General features: G+C 41.9%; 1 protein-coding gene across 2 annotated transcripts in view; it reads right to left on the minus strand.

Moving 5' to 3' along the window:
- Positions 1-20,663, minus strand: part of LOC121307615 (rho-related BTB domain-containing protein 1-like) — a 77,197-nt gene extending 56,534 nt beyond the window's left edge. The window contains exon 1 of one of the 2 annotated variants that reach the window (XM_041239949.1): positions 20,071-20,663. The gene's annotated coding sequence lies outside the window, so the exon portion shown is untranslated. Of the gene's footprint in view, positions 1-19,736; positions 19,900-20,070 lie in introns of those variants that run through there. The other variant, XM_041240022.1, reaches the window with a different exon arrangement.
- Between the last annotated feature and the right edge of the window lie 1,959 nt (positions 20,664-22,622).

A 22,622-nucleotide genomic window follows, 5' to 3' on the forward strand; every position in this document is an offset into this window, starting at 1 on the left:
AGAGAGCCCCGCACTACCAGAGCCCCAGAGAGAGAGAGCCCGCACTACCAGAGCACCAGAGAGAGCCCAGCATCGCCGCCCTAGAGAGGGAGCCCCACACTACCAGAGCCCCAGAGAGGGAGCCCCACACTGCCAGAGCACCAGAGAGAGCCCAGCATCACCAGCCCTAGAGAGAGAGCCCCACATCACCAGAGCACCAGAGAGAGCCCAGCATCGCCACCCCAGAGAGAGAGTCCAGCACTACCAGAGCCCGAGGGAGAGAGCCCCACACTACCAGAGCCCCAGAGAGAGCCCCGCACCACCAGAGCCCCAGAGAGAGAGCCCCGCACTACCAGAGCCCCAGAGAGAGCCCCGCACTACCAGAGCCCCAGAGAGAGAGAGCCCGCACTACCAGAGCACCAGAGAGAGCCCAGCATCGCCGCCCTAGAGAGGGAGCCCCACACTACCAGAGCCCCAGAGAGGGAGCCCCACACTGCCAGAGCACCAGAGAGAGCCCAGCATCACCGCCCTAGAGAGAGAGCCCCACATCACCAGAGCACCAGAGAGAGCCCAGCATCGCCACCCCAGAGAGAGAGTCCAGCACTACCAGAGCCCCAGAGAGAGAGCCCTGCACTACCAGAGCCCCAGAGAGAGCCCAGCATCGCCGCCCCAGAGAGAGAGCCCGGCACTACTAGAGCCCCAGAGAGAGAGCCAGGCGACGTCAGAGCCCCAGAGAGAGCCCAGCACTACCAGAGCCCCAGAGAGAGAGCCCCACACCACCAGAGCCCCAGAGAGCCCCGCACTACCAGAGCTCCAAAGAGAGAGCCCCGCACTACCAGAGCCCTAGAGAGAGAGCCCTGTACTACCAGAGCCCCAGAGAGGGAGCCCCGCACTACCAGAGCACCAGAGAGAGCCCTGCACTACCAGAGCCCCAGAGAGGGAGCCAGGCGACGCCAGAGCCCCAGAGAGCAAGCTCAAGAGAGAGCCCTGCATTTCCACCCTAGAGAGAGTGCCCCAAACCGTGGCTGCAGCACCCTGCCCTTGCCAAACAGCAGCCAGGCTCCAAGATTGCTATTGGGACTGTGCTAGCTAGCCTATGCCCCGCTGTGTGGAGGGGGGCAGCAGTCCCAGGAAGCAAAAATATGTGAACAAAAATACAGATCAAAGAATCATGATTAGTTTTCAGTGTGAACAAAAATACAGATCAAAGTTTTCAACACAATCCTGGCAGCATAGATACAGATCAAAGAATCATGATTAGTTTTCAGTCTAAACGTGGCACACTGTCAAAATGAAAACGTTACAAAGTTTGTATCGGGTATGACCTCCATGAGCATTAACACAATCCTGGCAGCGTTGATGCATAGACCTGATCAGCCTCTGGAATGAGTCCTGTGGGATGTTCTGCCGCTCTTCCTGTGCAGCTGCAGCCAGCTGGTGAAGGCTGACTGGTTGCGGTTGCCCCAACAGTTGGCTTGAATAATGCAACAGTCAGCATAACAGCCCTGGGCCAGTGTGGTTACTCTCTGCCTTCCAGGATGAGCTCAGTATTTTGTAATCCCAAGGACTACTCAAAAAATCAAACCTATCTGCTCACTATTTAAAATGCAAATAACATTATGTATGTGCCCAATGAGCTATTGATGTAAAACTTAGACTGTTGCATTTTCATTGTGCAGCAGTATACAGTGTATATAGTTAGATAGATAGATAGATAGATAGATAGATAGATAGATAGATAGATAGATAGATAGATAGATAGATAGATAGATAGAGATAAACACAGGATTTGTGCCCTAACTAGTCATACTTTCACTCCAACTACATAACCGCTGTGCTACACAGCTCTTAACCCTTTTAACAGACTAGGCTACTATTTACATTTACCCTTTCCAAACGGCAATACATTGCCTCAATATAGGTTGAACAATTTTACTCTTCCCATAATGTGTGTGTGTGTGTGTGTGTGTGTGTGTGTGTGTGTGTGTGTGTGTGTGTGTGTGTGTGTTATAAAGTGAAAAAAAGAATTGATATCTGAAACTAAAATACAATGGAAATGTGAAAAAATGCCAAGTTATCAAAAGTGCCAAGCCATTCAAAGTGGAGATATCAAAAACACAAGCCAAGTTTCAAGAAACCATTGGGTTGTGTTTTTCAGGCACAATAAAAGCAAATCAAACGCATAAAAACCTGTGTGCACATGTGTATGGGTGTAATGGATACCCCTGGTCATGCCCTATAAAAGAACAAGGGAATGAATGTTTGTGGATGGTTGTGTAGGAGAGTTAGGAGCAGAGAAAGAGTGTGCTGTGAGTAGGTGCAGAACACTGGGATAGCTATGCTTGGGTGTTTAGGAGTGTTTTTGTTCAAGCTGTTATTTTGTTCTTGTGTTTTATGCTTATTAAAAGTGTGCAGAATGCGCTGATCTACAGTTCCCGTGTCTGGGTTGCTGTTTCTGCTGCTGGCCACTTTTTACTCTCAGCACACTAACTCTCCTACACAACCCTCCCCACGCATTCATTCCTTTGTTCTTTTATAGGGCGTGACCATGGGTAATTAGCAACCAATCATTCCATTCCCAGCTGGCCACATTCCACACTTTTCCAATCACTCAATTAAACATAATTTCCATCACCAGACAGCCACAATTAAATAAAATGAATCGATAAAAAGAATTCAATAATCACTGAAGCAAAGGTAAATTGTGACATAATACCATCTTACCGTTCCTAAGGTGCTCCTTTTTCACTTGCCACTGTATTATATTATATTACGGTTTTATATAAGATTTTAATTATGTGTTTCTGTAGCTATCATGTTTATGCCAAACAATAAAAATATCTAGGACACAAAACAAACAGTTCCAAAAACAACACAGCTGTAAGGTCAAGTCAGAGCACAGCAAAGGGAAAGCAAAGTGAATACATGCAGTAATATAATCCCGGGAAGCTGCAAAACAGTCATGTCAGTGTTGGGATATTGTTGAGTCTGAGACCAATGCTGACCTTTTCTGTGTCAGGGCTCATAAACCAACTGTAATTCCCAAGTTCATTTACCAATGAAGTGTGAATATAAATATAAAAATAATCACAATTGTGGTGAAAATATAGCGCTGTGATACGGAGAACACAGGATACAGCAACAATACAGTAATGTGCTTCTTTCAAAACAGTTTGAGGGCTTTTTTTCATATTTTTACTGACATAAGTCAACTAAACACACAAACGTGCCCTGCTCGATGTTTGATGTTCATAAACTTCGGCCTTCGATGTTTAAACTAGTGCTGATGACCTGAGAAAGGGGAGACACTCTTCTGTACAGTAAACTGTGGGTTCTGTATTCCAGACCTCACCCATGCACCATTCCAGACCTCACCCATGCATTGAATGTGGGTTCTTTATTCCAGACCTCACCCATGCACCAGAATGTGGGTTCTTTATTCCAGACCTCACCCATGCATTAGAATGTGGGTTCTTTATTCCAGACCTCACCCATGCATTAGAATGTGGGTTCTTTATTCCAGACCTCACCCATGCATGTGGGTTCTTTATTCCAGACCTCACCCATGCATGAATGTGGGTTCTTTATTCCAGACCTCACCCATGCATTAGAATGTGGGTTCTTTATTCCAGACCTCACCCATGCATTAGAATGTGGGTTCTTTATTCCAGACCTCACCCATGCATTAGAATGTGGGTTCTTTATTCCAGACCTTACCCATGCATTAGAATGTGGGTTCTTTATTCCAGACATCACCCATGCATTGCTTTCTTTTACATGGTATATTTTGGATATAGTAATTTATAAATTAATTTATATGATAGATTACAAACACGGTCATGTTTGCCACCGAATACATTTCAAGCCGTGTTAGTTCGAATATTCCTCTCTTTGTCTCAGCACTGTCTCAACTTAAACAAGTGGGCGTATTGATATCCACCAGCATGATCAGACTGAAGACGCCAGTGAGTGAACTGGACTGTTGTCCTGCCCCTGCAATGAAATTAAAACACTGCAGCTGCAGCATTTCATTTCACATAATAAAGAGCCTCTTTGGAACGGCTTTGGGTTTTAAATGCCCATGCTAAATCACTGAGGCTTTGGCAGCAGGGAGAGGAAAATCTCCCTTCTTGAAACTAGCTGGTATTTCTGGCAGCGGAGAGCGATTCATCTGGGACTCCAGGGACTGAAAGGAGTGTTCGTGAAACACACAGCGGTCAGACTTGTTTAGCAGTTACTTTATGTGGGATTCGAGCAACTGCAGATATCCAAAATAGATGCTTTATTAACTGCAGGACAGTGGACAGTTATCAAATAGCATTTATCCAACGTGCTTTGGCCTTACATATTGATTATTCTTAAACCAGCATTTTAATCCATGTGCTAATGAACGAGAGCAAGCAAATTGGGGGTTTACAAACCCAACAGCTCTCCGTACCCCAGCCAGGAGGGTAGTCATAAATCATTTACTGGCACTTTATTCATGCTTACTGAAAGATTACTTTTGTGGGGTTCAACAATTAACCGTGAGACCACCAAATCCCTGCTGTACATTAATCACAGGCCTCTGTGCACTGTTACTGCTGGTCTCAAATTGTGAATACAGTATAATCATCTTAGAGAGCTTACTTTCAGCACTAACTAACTGTGCCTGTCTGAGGGAGGCAGGGGGTTTACTATGCAAGCGTCCTAAAGAACCCCACACTGTCTACTAAGAAGCAGGATGAGGGGAATACTAAACTCACTCTTCTTGTAATCTGCATTTCTGAAGCCTGTGAACGTCCTGAGCTTTAACCCTCTAGCACTGTTTGCATACCAGGCTGATTCAGCACCGACCAAAGCAGCTTCAATCCAATTGTGATGAGAATGAAGTGACTGCAGTGCTGCCCAGTCTGGCTGTCTGAGCTGGGTGCTGTCCAGAGACATTCTTACAGAATAAATGCATGGGTTGGGTCTGCAAGGCTCAGACGACAGTTAGCATAATTTGTGCAAGCAATTCTTTTTTTTTGCCCAGAATCTTAAACCCTTATAACATAACACCCCATTTTATGAAACCCCGTCGCCCATACCTGTTAGAAACAGATCGATTTTTCTTAGCCCAGGAAGCTGGTGAGTTTTCCATCAGTTATGACAGATTGACAATATCTATGCAGTATACTGAGGGTCCCGCTACCCGACTGCAAGATGGTTTGTTATTAGAATGAATAACTTAGCAAAGCCAGAAGAAGTGTAGCAGGTATGTGATGGTCAAAGCATATTAAAAGTATGGGACAAGCATGGCAAATTGCAAAATCTACATTGCAAATTTACTGTGTTACAAGTGTGTTAATGGACACTGTCATACTGTTTAAGAATACAGACTGGCTCTGTCTGAAGCTAGTGTTGGGTATGGGACCTGTGGAGCCTCCAGTCCAGGGGTGCTGCAGTGTGACTTCAGGCTCTGTGCACAGTTGGCTCAGTGAGGTTCTTATCGCCCATTGTAATACAGCAGATAGTTCACATGGAGCATGGGTGTTATCCCAGGAATGTAGTCAGTATTTATAACAGCTCCTGCCAGCGTTGCCAGAGCCATCTAGGGGCATCTGGAGCCCTTTGTGATGGAGCCAATACCACAATAAACATTGGCTCCAGATACTCCTCTGCCATAAAGCTAGCCATAGCCTACAGAACACCCTTTTCATGCCCAGCAGCCCTGCTGAGCATTATCAGAGCCTGTTTACAGCGAGTTTCCCCAGTAAACATAATTCAGCAAGGATTATCTGAAACTGATTCTGCTGTCCAATGTTTGTTTTGTTTCATGCATTTTTAAACTTTGATTTGTATCAGATTAGAGGCCGATCAACTGATGTTACCTTCACAAGCAACAAATACTTTAATGATGCTAACTGTGCCAGATTAATGATCTGATTACAGAGCACCAGTTTGAGATTTCTTATTTTACTACCCATACATTGTATTAAAATGCTAATATAATAGCATAGTTAAAATCCATGTATTCGTCCATATTCCATCTACCACTCAAAGATTGAGGCACAACTTTGACAGCTGCAGTATGAAATGCCCTGTGAGGTGATTAGACTGTTTGGACAGCATCTCACCTGCTGGTCCAGCAGGAGCTGCCCTCAACTGAGGTGTGACCTTCGACGTCAGTCAAGGTCCACCAAGGCTGGGTGGTGGAGGGCCACGACCCCCCAGAAGGGAGATCCAGTTGCAAAGGAGGCATGGGGGAGGAGGGGGAGAAAGACTTGCAAAACCTTTAGTGAAATGTTAGCTTGGTCTATGCAGTATTGGGTAGACAATAGGGTTAGCGTAGTGGGCTAAGCCTCACCCCTAGAATTACTGTAAACCTCCAGTTCAAACAGTATGAGTTACCAGTGTGTCATATACGTCAATCCAGGAATTAAAGAGATACCATCTCAGAATAATCAATAGGACTGGGGTCAGCATCTCTGGTCCTGGAAGACCACTCTACACCTGCTATAACAGGTATAATCCAATAATGAACCTGCTTTAAAAGCTGGGTGGAAGTTTTATGAACATGATTGGAACAAAGACCTGGGAGGCGTTTCCCTGAGTGCACTGGTTCTCAAACTGTTTTGCTTGTGGACCACCTACATAAAAAAAAAATCACTATAATATTAAGAATAACCATAGACTTACCTTTCTTTGTTGAAATGTTTTAAAGAACAGTTCTAGTTTACTTTTCATTACGAATTTACACAGGAAAAATAACGGATTACATGCTTCAGTGCGTAATTCGACTGGTCAAGAGTAGGCTACTCAATGTTGTTATGTTAGTCTCTGTGCTGGTCTCAATCGCTCCGTAAACAGTACTGACATAATCCGCAATGATAGCCTGTTAGTGTCAATAATGTATTGTTGTAATGCATAGATAGCAAACTTTGTCTTTGCTTCCTTTTCTATATCTTCATTATCAACAAAAACACGATTGGCATTTTTAAATGCTTGGTCACTAACAAGGCAATCATTGCGGGTTATATTAGCTCTGTTTACAGAGATTGAGACCAGAGTGGAGGCTTCGTTCATTTTAATTAATTACAATCAATGGAAACGTTGAAAACCTCCAGTTTAATGTTTACAACAAATGGAACCTTGTTTGAGGGATTGTTTTTTCTCCAAAGTGGAAAGGTATATAATACAATTGTTAGTTTTTTTTTTTTTTTTTTTTTTTTAAATATGCAGGTATTTCCAGTTCTGCGAACACAGCTTGTTCAAAGATTGTTTGGTTGGAAAGCAGAATGAATAATCTATCTGATAAGAATTGCTGATTTTTGGGGAAAGCACAATTCATCCTTTGTTTGTTTAAAAAAGATGCAAGAAAATAAAGTAAAAAATGTTTTTACGAAAAACTGAAAAGAAAAAGTAATTACAGTACTGCAAATGCAGATGGTGTAGAAAGCATCCCTTTAACTCCTGCTCAGTTCTTGACAGGTTTGGGCATGATCTTTGAGTCCCCAGCTAGTTTCTGCTACCAGGAGTTCAGGGAGGGAGCGGTCTGTTTTCTGGGCAGGCTCAGGCTCAGGCAGGCTGGTTGGGGGCTTGTGACGCTTGCCCTGTGCCTCACAGACACAGCTCTGTGCCTCCGAGACCTGCAGCTGTTTGCTCAGAAATCAGGCACACGTCTGTTTGCTCATGGCATCACTCCTCCATTCTCAAAGCAAACACTGGAGTGAGGCCAAGCTGCCAATTAGCTTAGAGCTGCTAAATCGACCAAATGAGTGGACCTTGTGTCAACATAGGGTCCTCTTCCATGTAAAAAACTGTGGGTTCAGTGCCTGGAAAAGATTGACTCAGCCATAAGGCAAAATCTCTGGGGCAGTCTGTAATGCGAGTATATTTACAGAAACATTTCAGAAATCCGATTACTAAACAATGGAAAATGTCATCAGGCAGCAAGAATAATTTGAACAACGTTGAGATCCTGGCTCTGTTCACACATGGGATATGTCCACAAAATAAACAGGAACCCAACATATAATACCTGACCTGAACGACGACCACAACAGCAACTCAACTCATGATGGGACACTGAAACACTGAGTACTGGTTTAAGGGGAAACGGACATCAAAACCTCCTGCAGCCCTGAGCATACAGTCACAGGGCTTTGAGTTGGTAACAGCCATGGCTTGAAAAAAACATTCCTACCTCTTATTAGTATTACATAGGGAAAATAAAGTCCTGGAAACTATCTGCATCTTACCAGTGCAGTCTAATCTACAGCACAGAGATAATAGACCTGTGACAGAGTAGATGAGGACGTATTATTATTACATTTTTTTTACTGAGATCAGATGAAGGAATCGTAGGAAAAGAGGCAATGAGAAGAAGAGATTCCAGCATGAGGTGCTGCAGTGGCCTCACTAAGCTTTATTTAATCATTATCATTTATTAACAGTAATTTCTCCAGACAGTGGCTACTCTGAAATAATGTGAAGTAATTGAACACAGTCGATATCAACCTGGCAGGGCCCTCATCTTAATACCGTCCACTCTACATCTTAACAACATGTGTCTCAATAGAAAACCAGTTAAAATAAGTCTTCGCTTCTGCTTCTGGCAAGCATGTTACACCCGTATCCCAGCCACCTGCTGGACAACAACCGCATTACATTGTAATTCACGATCATCTCACTTCAAAGATTACTGTGGGGTCTATAGACTCTGCAACCCCATTGTAAAGCTCAAGGGAGCTTTGAGTTCAGCAATGTAAAGCCGATATCCCAGTGCTTAGCCTGGCAGTTGACTCAATCAAGTATATAACCAGCCGTGAATCTACCTTAGCAGGACAAGCACTGAGAATCTGGAGGAACTCTCTGGACAGTTAACTGGATATGGTCGCAGCAAATCTATTAGCTGCTTTTTTGGATCATGAATTTAAGGTGGTTGGTGGGAGATAAATCCTAAGCAGGTGCTCAATATGTCAGATACTGTATATATTTAAAAATAAATCCCTAAGATACAAATTGATTTTCGTAGCTTTTTTTGTATTAATTAATTTTTTTCTATTGTGCTGAGGTTCACTGGACTACTCAGAGTACAAGCTAGTGCATTTCAGCCTATGTAAATATTTAAAATAGATACAGACACAAAGTCCACTGCACAGCCAACATGGACAAACTCAAAGAAGTGATTGTGACAGCCCTGGCAATCAACCCTGTGCGGAAAACACGGCATCGGACCGACTGCCATGAATGTAAACGTCAACATACAGAAGCACTGAGACGTTGAGAAGACTGTGTTTGCTGTAAACAGAAAGGGTTCCCTTACCCTGTGCCCTCCTACAGACCCTGCCAAAAGGTTTTGCAACCAATACAGTAGAAGTAGGAGCTAGCCGTGGTTCAACGCAGCAGTTGACTCAAACAATGACACTGCAGCTGGACTCCTGTGATGGCTGAAGCTGCAATAGGAATCTACATTGCTGGGATTAAAACTATGGATATAATATAGCTACTGCTCTGTAAACAGAGATTTGTTCACTGCATTACACAGAGGCTTAACAAGGGCAAGCAAAGATAGCATTATCAATCATCCTCATGTGAAACAAGCAACCTTATTATCCGCTAATACACTTTGTCTGGATGTTGAAACAAGCAGCGCAGGCATGAATTTAAGGTGTGTCCAAATGAGCGTGAATTTAAACTGCTTAGGATTTATCTCCCAACAACCACCTTAAATTCATGATCCAAAAAAGCAGCTAATAGATTTGCTGCAACCATATCCAGTTAACTGTCCAGAGAGTTCCCCCAGATTCTCAGTGCTTGTCCTGCTAAGGTAGATTCATGGCTGGTTATATACTTGATTGAGTCAATTGTCAGGCTAAGCACTGGGATATCTGCTTTACATTGCTGAATTGAAAGCTCCCTTGAGCTTAACAATCCATTGCAAATCGGTAGGATTTGCCTTGCTAATCTTTAAACCGTGGCTGATGTTCCACTAAAGCTGCGTTACTGAACTAGGCCTGTGTTTGCTTATAAAAAGGCAATGCTGCATGAAAATAAGACACCAGGTTAACGTGCACAGTATCCTTGAAAACAGCATTCAGTGTTCCTGCATTTCCAAAAGGGTTAAAATGTGTTGCATAATGACAAATCAGCCTAATGGTGATTCATGTAAAATGAGACGTTTTAAATTGCAAAACCCATTTCTATGCAGAAGAAGCACAAATCCAGAAAAACAAGATCTACAAGCCGAGACTTGACCGATTTTGGCAATGCTCATTAAACAAAAAAAAGAGTAAAAAAACAAATAATTCTGAACTTTACCCCAGTGACAGCTAGCCTTGAGCTGGGTTTCAGTTAAAGAGAGCATGTAAAGCACTTGCAATAGTAATTCAGAAATCCATTCTGTGAAAAATAAAAGGGAGGAGACCTCTTTAAAGTGTAGCACCTCATAGCTGCTGCTATTATTAATGCTTAATTCATCAGCCACTAATTCACAGGTGGCTTACTGTGATTCTCGGGGTGAGGCTCAGCCCGCTATGCTAACCCTAATAGCTTCCCAATACTATATAGACCAAGCCTACCTTTAAGTAAGTGTTCTGTAAGTCTTTCTCTCCCCCTCCTCCTTTGCAGCTGGATCTCCCTTATAGGGGGTTGAGGTCCTTCGTTACCCGGCCTTGGCTGATCCTTGACCTCATTGGAGGTCACACCTCAATTGAGGGCAGGTCCTGCTGGACCCGAAGCAGAGATCCTGGGACGATCAGTCTAATCATCCCACATTGCATTTCATACAACCCCTCAATGGAGTACTTTGCTTGGAGATATCTGTGCTAAGGAAAATCACGGCAAATGAAACGGGTGTCAGTCGTACCTGACGCTTTCCTATTGTTGACTTTGGATCCCAGTATCTCTGCCCCACTCAATCACAGTGTGTCATCAGCTCAGCTGGTCAGAAAAGACTGTCAAAGCCTGTTGTAAAATGCACATGTTTCATGGTGACTAACCCCAGTCAAATACAAAGGTGAGTGACAATGTTTTGGTAGAGCAAGCCTGCTTCCAGTATATAGACCCTGGAGGCTTCTGCTCTTCCAGAGAGTTTCCTTCGTGTTCTTGCAGCTGGCCTCACTCAGCAGCAGTAGGAAGATTTGCTCTGGCAGGGCGGGGTTCTGAGCTCCTTGTTGTGCTCTAATGTTTACCTTGCCTGTTTTCCAAATCAATTAATGCACTCTGTGATTTAAACTAGGCCTGGCTTTTGTCTTCCTTGTGTTCAACGCCCAGGCAGTAGTACATTTGTTTAAATTAGATTTATTTGTAACGCAAAAGCAAACTCTCTATTGCATTAATGCTGTTTGTTTGTTTGTTTGTTTTTTCTGAAACCGAATGTTTCAGTTTCATATTGCAAGAGCCTCCTTGGCCCTCAAATCAGTTCAGATGTGGTCATCCACTGCATTTTAACCCTTTGTCTCCCACGATCATTTCATGTGGAATCCCGTTAAGCATTTGTCAAAATCTCAGACTGTCTTGTCTTGTGTATAGAAGTCATCCCTAGCACAAAACATACGGCAAAGTCAACATACGAGACGACAGCCTTATACAGTCAGAAACCCTGAGCATGAGGTATGAGCTTACATACAGTAAGACTCAACATGTGATGGCTGAAGCTACAACTTATGAGCTTTTTTTTTGTATTTGTTTATTGCAGGTGTTCTGCCTAAGGTGAACTACGTAGTGCTTTTCTAACAATTAAAATGTATTTTCATAGATCAGAAAATTGGAAAAGCTGCTGTTCTCCGGTTTCAAACTGCACTCACATCAGTTGTCTTAGGCTGTTATTTCCCTGACAGCGTGTGCTCAACAGAACCAACCAGGTGTCTCCTCTTCCACAGCCAAAGCGCACCTCTTTGTGAGTTCTGTGTTGAAGCAGTCCCCTCAGACTGAGGTTACAATGTCCTTCCGTTTAGAATTCTTCAACAATAACCATGAATTGGATTTTCTATTTCCCAAAAGGAGTGCATACAGAAGGAACCCTGTAGTGAGTAACTGATGAGAGAACTAAAAGACACTGTAGATGTTTGAACACAGTATGAAAAAAGCATGTCAACTCCACATTGAAAATGTAGGGTTAGCACAAGTGATATTCAGTAATAATGTATTATTGCATAATATAAAGATCTCTACAGAGACTATGTGTCACAAGAAGATGCACTGGTAGAGCTTGCAGGCTGACTGAGGCAGCTAACTGTTTGGTAATGCAGTTTCCCCTGCAATTACTCTGCTAAACACACAGAAAAACAAGAAGTTTAGCTAAGAGTTAATTTGTTGTTGTAAAAACAGGTGATGAGTTTGTGGAATAACACACACTATCTATAGACAATGATAGTGGAATTTGTGAGGAGATGCAGGTAATTAAATGCAAACCTGGAGGAGCACCAAGTTCACACACACACCACTGCATCTGGTTTAACCTGTGCTTGATTTAACACCCTGCGAACTTCACCAACGGAGCTGCAGAATTCAATTTCATTAAAGCCATGCTGACTTGCCGCAGCTGTGTTGGATTTTATTAAAGGATATGAGTGAGCTCAGAAATAAACAGCGTCACTGTGCAGTGCTCCAAGTAAGTGGGGCCCCATTCCAGTGTAGTGAATCACTGAGGGGCCACGGTGCTTAATTCCAGGGCGAGTGAATCTAAGGTGAGGGACGGGCAGTCCAGCGAGCTGAAGGTACCCTCCCCCTGGGACTGGACACGATGTTTCAGTGGATTCAGAGTGTGAACTCTGCCAGGGCACGAAACCGCGTTTATTCTTCTTCAGCATAATGTGCTTAAAGTTTGCTGCGCTTGTTTAAAAAATCAGCTCCCCATTCCCCGTGTTCCTGCTAGGAAAGTAAAAACAAGCCCAGCACCAGCAGAGTGGTTGAGTTCAGAATGAGGATCCATCAAACTCATAGCATGGGCCTGTGCTAAACCAAGCTGGCATTGTTATTGGGATGCAGATGTAGGTTGGGTCAGGATAGGATGTCTGATGCTAGTCAAGGGGGCGTCAGTACAAGCTGCAGAAATACTTGGGGACTAGGCCTCTACTCTGCCGTGTTCTGTTTAGAGCATTAATCATGTTTTTGAGCGCTGAGCTCCCATGTCTTCTGCAGGTGAACAAAGAGCATTAGGAAAACCTCAAGGCTAATTAAGCACAATCTTAAAGAGGTTAGGATATACTCATTTAAGACAACAACTCTACACTGATATTCGCCAGACTTTTTCTATGCTGTCTCCTGTTCCACACAGAGAAGAAAATTATTTTAAAAAAGCCACTGCATGATGATAAACAAGCAAGGCAATCTTCACTCCGCTCCACAGACCAGCCTCTGAGAATTAATTTGGCAGGAAGTTGAGTCCGGTCAGTTGCATTGTGGATTGAAGTTTCTTAACAAGCTAATTAGTGCTGGCACGTGAGTATGTAAAGAGAAATACAACTACAGCCAGTCTTTGCATGAAGAAAAAAGACACAGGCCCATCTGCTGCTTCATGTTAGTTTATAGTTTATGGATTTTCTTAATGTTTCTTACCAGTAAACTAAACTGAGGCTTTTATATATTTCAAAGTGGGCAGCTTCAGTTGTAATTCATAAAAAAAAACTTAACTTTGCTGGACATTATATGATACGATTTTCAGGAACTGTAATGTAGTCAAGTTTTCTTTTCTTTTTTTTAAACCTGTCATCCACATTTTCAATATAAAAATCAGAAGGTTGTTAAAAATGCATCACATTACTGAAACACTACTTTTCTTACAGGCGTCTGACACCTTTGACCTGGTAATGATTATATAATCCTTTATTGCATAACGTTCTGACAATCTGCAGCCTTGCTGCTTGAGCTCCTGCTAAGAACACTCTAATGACCAGGCTGCCTGGAAGAGTGCTGCATCAACACGAGACAGTCAGGTGCACACTGTTTAGAAAACAGAATGTCTGAAAGGAACAGGTCCTGTCACTGACTGCTGTACAACACTTACGTGTCACCCAAACACAAATAAAGGGCAGCCAGGAGCTGTGGAAACACAGAACGTCTCATTGAATATGTAGCATCTACAAAACTATAAGAATGTAGTTGTACATGAAAGTGTTATTAGGGTCTGGATGCTGTATTCTTTCTTTCTTTCTTTCTGTATGTACTCACACGTGCAGGGGAGACCGGGCGGCTTGTCCTTATTGTCCTCTTACTGTAATGACATTCTATGAGGTTCTGTCCTAACGAAGTACAAGCGTAACCTTGCATGTATAGAGTGAGATTTTAATACTGGTGTAACTTTGCTCACGATATCACATTGAGGCTGTTCAAAAAGCATGGCTCCCCCGAGACAACCTGCCCCGTACAGGGGTTGGCTGTCACTGAATATTTGGTTGCTTCTAAAATGACACATAATGCAATATTTTCATTTTTCATATGCTTTTATTGTGTAATACAGAATTACAATGGCAGATATTTTGTTTGTTTTTTTTCTTTTTTATGAACATATATGTTTTTTTATAGCTATATATAATATGACTAAGACTACAAAGAGAGTAATATTTCAACTGAGTTGCACCCATGGTACAAAATCATATTACAGCCTCCATTGAACGGGAGGACAAGCATCAAATAATTTGGATTTACATATCTGGTGACAGAGCCTACGTGTCAGTGTAACATGATTGGCCCATATGTATGCATGTACAGCTATGGCCAAAGGTTTGACATCACCCTGTAGAATTAACTAACATTGCTTCATAAAGTCGAGTGAAACTTGCTGAATAATCTTACGTTAACATATTGAATTACGAATCGCTTTGTAGATTTCCATATACTTAACGAAAAACAGACAAAAAATGAAAAATGTGACATTTTAAAATCTAACATGAAATATTGTACTACTATTATGGGTTTATGTAGACTTTTACAATATCATTTTGTAGCCTTTGGTTACATTATATTAAATAAAATACCTACATTATATATATATATATATATATATATATATATATATATATATATTTATATATATATATATATATATATATATATATATATATATATATATATATATATATATATATATATATATATATATATATATATATATATATATATATATATATATATATATATATATATATATATATATATATATATATATATATATATAAAGTAAAGTATGTCTCTATCCTAAAATTCTAAGTGATGCAAAATCTTGTGTATGGGATGTTGTTGGGCCGGCTGTCATGGTAACTGACCCCAAACTTCATGTGACCACCTGCCCCAACCAGCCATTACACAATCATTTATTTAATGAAAAGTGAACCAACACGAATTCAAGTCTGAGATGATTACCACGTGATTATCTTTCCAAATATGCACACACTTTTAGCTCTCCTATACCGTGAGCAGGTTTAAGACAGCTGGCCAGCCTCATTGCTGACAAGCCGCTTGAATATGAGAGACCTGTCGAACCTCTGGAGTGTGACTTTATAATTGCAATATTCAGCACCCTGTAAGGTGCAGCAGCGACGAGAGGATACAAACTAGGCAATGTTAAGTAATTTACTAGCTATCATTATATTTAATAATTGCTTACGGTGTAATATTACTGTGTTCTCGCTGGTCTGGTGATGCTACATGTTTGGCTTTTTAAAGTGCATTCAAATGTATTTTTTTTACTACTTCAAACATTTTAAATGGATTTTCGGGGACATATTTGATGTATTCACGGTTTTAAGGGATTGAAATCATTTTTGCAATGTAAACTATTTCCTGTGACGTCAGCCCTTTGGTCATTGCCAATCCACCCTAAACTGGGGCCCAGCTACACCACTGGGGAGTTCAGAAAGGTTCTTTACAAATATCTAAAGATACCGAAAAGATTGTAGCGCTTAAATTGCTTGCTTTGCTCTCTTACCTGGCAGATATTTTGATTGCTTAAATATTGTTATGACGCCACTCCAAGGACGAGATACACCAGTGCTTTCCAGTGGTGTAGTCCGGCAGGAACTCAGTTAGAACATAAGAACATAAGAAAGTTTACAAACGAGAGGAGGCCATTCGGCCCATCTTGCTCGTTTGGTTGTTAGTAGCTTATTGATCCCAAAATCTCATCAAGCAGCTTCTTGAAGGATCCCAGGGTGTCAGCTTCAACAACATTACTGGGGATTTGATTCCAGACCCTCACAATTCTCTGTGTAAAAAAGTGTCTCCTATTTTCTGTTCTGAATGCCCCTTTTTCTAAACTCCATTTGTGACCCCTGGTCCTTGTTTCTTTTTTCAGGCTGAAAAAGTCCCTTGGGTCGACACTGTCAATACCTTTTAGAATTTTGAATGCTTGAATTAGGTCGCCACGTAGTCTTCTTTGTTCAAGACTGAACAGATTCAATTCTTTTAGCCTGTCTGCATATGACATGCCTTTTAAGCCCGGAATAATTCTGGTCGCTCTTCTTTGCACTCTTTCTAGAGCAGCAATATCTTTTTTATAGCGAGGTGACCAGAACTGAACACAATATTCAAGATGAGGTCTTACTAGTGCATTGTACAGTTTTAACATTACTTCCCTTGATTTAAATTCAACACTTTTCACAATGTATCCGAGCATCTTGTTAGCCTTTTTTATAGCTTCCCCACATTGTCTAGATGAAGACATTTCTGAGTCAACAAAAACTCCTAGGTCTTTTTCATAGATTCCTTCTCCAATTTCAATATCTCCCATATGATATTTATAATGTACATTTTTATTTCCTGCGTGCAGTACCTTACACTTTTCTCTATTAAATGTCATTTGCCATGTTCCGGTAGAGTTCAGGTACTCTTGTCTATAGGTAGAACCTTAACTCAAGAATTCCACTTCTTAATTGAAATCTTCTAAGTTATTAGTTGTTAGAAAATGCGCATATGGCGCAAACCGGTCTACATTTCGGCGTCTATTTTCCGGTTTGGCCAAGCGCTACTTAAAAGCGGGAAAACAGTAGCTATGTAGTTAGTATTTTCATTGAATAGGCGCACTTGGAACAAAAAAAAAAAAATCAGTGTCCGATTCCTACTACCAGTTTTGATGGTACACACCGAACCGGAGTCCCAGATAACCGGCAGTTATTTATAATGTTTGCAGTCAAGAGTCGCGCAAAGATTATGCAAAAACTACAAACGAGAACTACTTTAGTGCATCCTGACAGTCTGTGGCCATAAACTCTGAAACTACTTGTCGTCCAGTAGACCCCTGGGTTTGGAATGAACAGCTGACCTTGCTTTTAAGAGGTAATACATTACAAAAGCATAAACATGAGCTACACGTGTATTTAAAACAACAAAAAAACACTGGCACTTAATGTTATGAAAGATTAATTTCTGTATCTGCTTTGCTTATTCTTTATTCTCACAAGTTTACAGTGCCAATACCGCAGTTTTTTTGTTTTTGTTTTGTTTTTTTAATCTAATGAGATCAAATGCGGTAGGTCCAGGGGAAAAAAAGAAGCAATATTCAGAATTTAGTGTAAAATTAAGTTGTCCAGAAGGACTGATAGTCTTTAAAATACATTAAAAAAAAAAAAAAAAATTCTAATTGTACTGATATAGTGCTTAAATTAGACTCTAGACGCTTTCAAAACAAGACACGTTTGCCTGGTAAACCGCCAATCAGGCAGCCCTGAAGGAGTAGCCAAAAGTCGCATGCATTACCTATTACATGTTACCTCGAGTACAAATTACAAATTAAACGTGAATTCGTATCATTTGTTTTATAAAAATAAACAATTTAATTGACCTTGCGGCACTAAGTGTCCACCACACGGGTCCTTTCTGTGACTGAATGAATCGAAAGCTGTGTCAGAAAGCTGCCCATGTGGTAGGATCGCGTAAACTGGCAGCTGGAATCATTCTGCTTACGAGGTAACTTTCTGGATGAGAATGCCTCGCCAAGGAGTGACTTGCAACCCGTTATCGGCAGCCAGCTGGACAGCCTTCAGGTTGAGTTTCGAGAGCATTCCCCTCGAAAAGATGGGAAAGCAGAGGGGTGGATCAGAACCCCTTTTACTGCCGAAGCGACTGCAATTGCTAATTTGTCATTTATATCTGAATAGGAATTAATGGACCTTTCTTGTGAAGCTCATGTTTCTTCAAAAATCTCTCGCTTATTTGTGGATTTCTGTGCGACAAGAATGCCAAGAGCTGTCACCTGCAGCTCTGAAAGCACTCCTGCCTTGTCCGTGTTCATTCATGCAAGCTCACCCCTCCCATTAAGTTGTGATGTCGTTTTATTTTATTTTTACTGTTGGCTGTAAAAAAAAAAAAAATGCGATTTGTATCATGAATTAAAAATAGCCAATGATTATATTTATTTTGTTGATACTGCCTTACAATGCATGTTTTATTTATCAATACTAACTACTTTGCAGTAACACGGGGCTGTGGGGGGGTCGCGTAGTTATTTTTGATGCAGAAAGGAGTTGCAGTGCGGTGAGGTTTGAGAACCGGGGGGCTGTACTATAACTAAGCAAGTTCAACCTCGTAATTCCGACTTGCTTCTGACACTGGTTCTGAACATACTAAACGATAATAAATCCGATTTAACAACTGAACTACGCCCGTGATCGGATTGACGTACAGTGTAACTGCGAAGCCCTTTCTAGCACAGAAATGTAAAAGTCACGTGGCTTTCACAGACTTTAGTTAGACAAACATGATGCATCTGTTCATGATCTAGCGCAGCAAAACACACAGCTAATGTGAAGGAGGCTCCATGAATAATAATAATTAAAAAAATATATTAAAACAAAGTTTATATCGCCATAGCTATACAATGCAGCGCTGTGAGGCGAGGACAACTACATCCGAGACATTTATTACCACGAACCCCTTACCTAAGTGAACCAACTAAACTTCTGTAATGATATTAGTCCCTTAATTATTGAATTGATAACCTTTAAACCTGACGCGGAGTTTTCAGGGGCTTCTCGCTATGGAGCCGCCTGGATTTAGATTTATTCCGAGGGCGGGTTATTGCTGCAGTAAATCAGCAGACAAAGGGAGTAATATTGTTCCCTAATACACTGGCATTTGTAAACATCAAAGGAGTGTATGTTTCAGAAGGAACGCGCATGTCGTCATCGTATCTACCTGTAGCATGTACACACACGGAGAACTGGTATGGAACAGAGGGCGCACAACGCGTTCATTTTAAAGTGTCTCTTCTCCAGCTTGTAAAACATCGAGTATGTGTTCATTAATGGTAAAAGAAAACGTTTCATATTTTGCAATTTAAAAAGACCATTGTAGGTCATTTAACTCACAGAGCTGTAAATATTACAGCTGTGGAAGACAATGAACTGAGGATACGGGTTGCTACGATACAGGTGTTGCTTTTCATTCTATCATGAGGCTGTCATAAACAAAACTTTAGGGAATACCCTCCACCATCAACAACACACATTATATAGCTGGCGGGGTGCACAATTCTGATAGAAACACAATGTAAGCAACGCCTCTGTTGTTGCTGTTTACCACAATACATTTGCAGCTACACTTCCCACGTGGTTGTACAGTACTATGCATGTAACAGAGTGTACCATAGTTTGCCATGTTTGTTTTTTTTTTTTATAATATGCTTTAGCATGCCTCTCTGCACATACCCGAGCTTCACCATGCTTTCAATGTATTTTAATTCACTTTGCTATGCTGTCACTAAGGTAAACGTTTATAAGGGTTACCCAAAGCGCTTTTTAAAAGTATCCTGGTATGCTGCTGTGATAGAAAATACACCACAAGGTGTGGAGACTCACCTAATTCCAGTACCACAGGAAATTCTTCAAATAAACACAACAGTCCCCGACAAGAGAACGGCTCCCGGCGCTTGAGATGCAATCGCGGAACTTCACAAACTCAGCTGACTCGCTCGCTGTGGACAGGCAGCGCTCTTGTAATGTTCGGGTAGCGTTGTGATCGGGTCGCACATAATCAAAACAGACAAGTTCGTGCAGGGAAGACTACACTATACTGAACTGTGCGCTATTTATCCTTAGATTGATATAAACGCCTACTGGTTATGTGATAGCCAGCTCCAGTCTGTGCTCCCTAGAATACACAGCACCCTGTGCTACTACATAGTAAACTTACCTTCAGTTGTTTTCAGGCTCAGCTTGTTGGTTTAGTTCTTGGTCTTTTTAGTTCCAAATCTGCAAAGTGTCCTTCCTTTCTTTCTTTCTCCTCTGGAAAAAAAAATAATGAACTCCTGACACATCCCCGCCCGCTTACAGCACGCCAGTCCTGCTGCTGAACGCACCCGAGCTCGGCGCTCCGAGGTGTCACAATGAGAAGCAGGTTGTTGTGTCTGTTTCACAGTATCCTGATGGGATGCATCATTTAAATTACATACAAGACAGGGCTGCAACAGCAACCCAACCCCGGGTGTGAAGAAGAAGTGACGTTTATTATTGTATACCTTAGAGAGGGCAGAGCTTGCCCTGACACTACAGAAACTGGTATCTCCTTTATTTTAGCCCATCAGTCTCGTTGTCGCTGCGTATTTTCTTGTTGCAAGTAGAGTATTAAGCCACTACTGAAAGGTAGTCAATTGTCTAATGTGGACGGGGTATTAGCTTTTTATTCTTTTGGATAATAAAATCTTGTTGTTTCAGCAGTACTTTTTTATTTTAATAATCTATAATAAAGTCCTGTGCATTTATTATAACGGTACTGGTGTCGGTATATTATTATTATTATTATTATTATTATTATTATTATTATTATTATTATTATTATTATTATTATTATTATTATTTTTAATGAATTGCCATTGTGAACTGTAAATTTATTGTCAACACAGTCAGAAGCTTAAAAAAAATATGTGTCTTTCAACACACTCCGTCGTTTCGCGCTGCCGGTCCTTTCCATACGCCCATGCGTTGATTTTGTTTCGTCGTCTTTGTTGCTGTGCTCGGAGATTCGGACATTCCCCAGCGATCTGCTTGTATCTACAGTTACTTCCCTCCCTATTGCTTTCTTTGTTTTCCATCTGCTTGCAACCCTCTTGAGCTTTCTGTGTAACCCAGTTACTAAACTCAGCGCCGCCTGAAACGCGCAGACGACAGCCGCCCCTATGTGTCAATCACCCCAGTTTGCAACACCAGTCATTCATAACTCTCCGCACAGACACGCCCACCGTTGTGCGAGGACTGCCCACTCACTCTTAAAGCCATTAGCCTGCACTGAAAAGGAGTTTTTCATATTGTACACTAGTCTACACTGGTATTGTACTGTAGTTTTAAAAACAAATGTATTTGACAAATTGGCAGCTTTACACATTTCCCAAACCTGGTTCAGTTAATTTCTTATTTTGGTTTATGCAAGCAACACATTGGCTTGATAGCAGAGGAGGCTGGGCTGCAGTGAACTACAAGGAAGAACAATTCATGGGGGGGTCTTGTGATTCCAGAAACCACGAGAACAAAGCTTGAGAAAAGATTTCCATTACATGAGAGTAGATGTTGTTTTCCATTTGATGATGTAGATATCCTTCTGTTTGGTGTTGATTGCTGAAGTGTAATGGTGGCTCCAGGGATCAGCTCATTTTGCCTCCCCAGTGCATCAGCACACACAACGGCTGCGATACTGGCTCCGGGGATCAACCCAGTGCGGTCTCCCCAGTGCATCAGCATGACAACCGTCTGGATTGAAATAAGTAGGGTACATCTCTGGGGTCTTCAAGTGGGCACCTTCCATCCTCGGTGTTTCATTGACTAGCCCACGACACCTCGAGGGCTCAACAGTGATTCTGGCGTCCCAGCATCACCCCCCTCCATCCCCCACTCAGCTCAGCCCAGCTTACTTACCTGTACATCAGCATTGCTTTCTTTCTATTGTGCTTGAGAGCCCCATCCAGAATCTTTCCGTCTCAACCACAGCCAGTTGCTGCTCCTTTCTGCTGCTTCAGTTGAGTTCTTCACTGTGCGACGCAACTCTTGGCTCAATTTGTATGCACAATTGTAATAAATATAGCATTTTCAAAGTTAGCATTTCATCAGCAGCGTCTTCTGTGTTTATGTGTCTTAAGGATAGCAGGGGCTCCCTTGAAATGATTTACTGCCATGATGATATTTATAGCAAGGTTTGTAGCATAGCATAGTGAAGGCCAGGTAAAGGACCAGCACCATGGTCAATCACAAGAGAAAAAAGCATGGTGCAGGGTTGTGTGATGCATTGAAGGTGTGGATCCTGACCCCTGCTGGTGAGATTGCATTAAAATATCTATACCTGCTCATGTAAAGAAACGTTTAGTACAGTGATTGAGACACTCACCTCAGGTGTGCACTGTAATGCATCTCCTAGTGGCAGAGGAGCTAATAATAAAACTGACATCAGCGTAAGAGCCGTACTGACCTCTCCACTACAGAGCATACAGTGGTTGAGACACTCACCTGAGGTGTGCACTGTAATGCATCTCCTCCTAGTGGCGGAGGAGCTAATAATAATACTGACATCAGCGTAAGAGCCGTACTGACCTCTCCACTACAGAGCGTGCTGTTTAGCTCAATGTCAAGCACTCGTCTTTGAACCGCATGGTCTGCGCTTCTCGTCCAGCCCTTGCCTTTCCATTCAGTTCAACGGGCTGAGATCCCATTTCATTACAGCATGGTCGCCGTCTGATCACATCCATCCCCTGTCCTGTT

Source organism: Polyodon spathula, chromosome 1 (assembly GCF_017654505.1).
Source record: "Polyodon spathula isolate WHYD16114869_AA chromosome 1, ASM1765450v1, whole genome shotgun sequence".
Classification (NCBI taxonomy): domain Eukaryota; kingdom Metazoa; phylum Chordata; class Actinopteri; order Acipenseriformes; family Polyodontidae; genus Polyodon; species Polyodon spathula.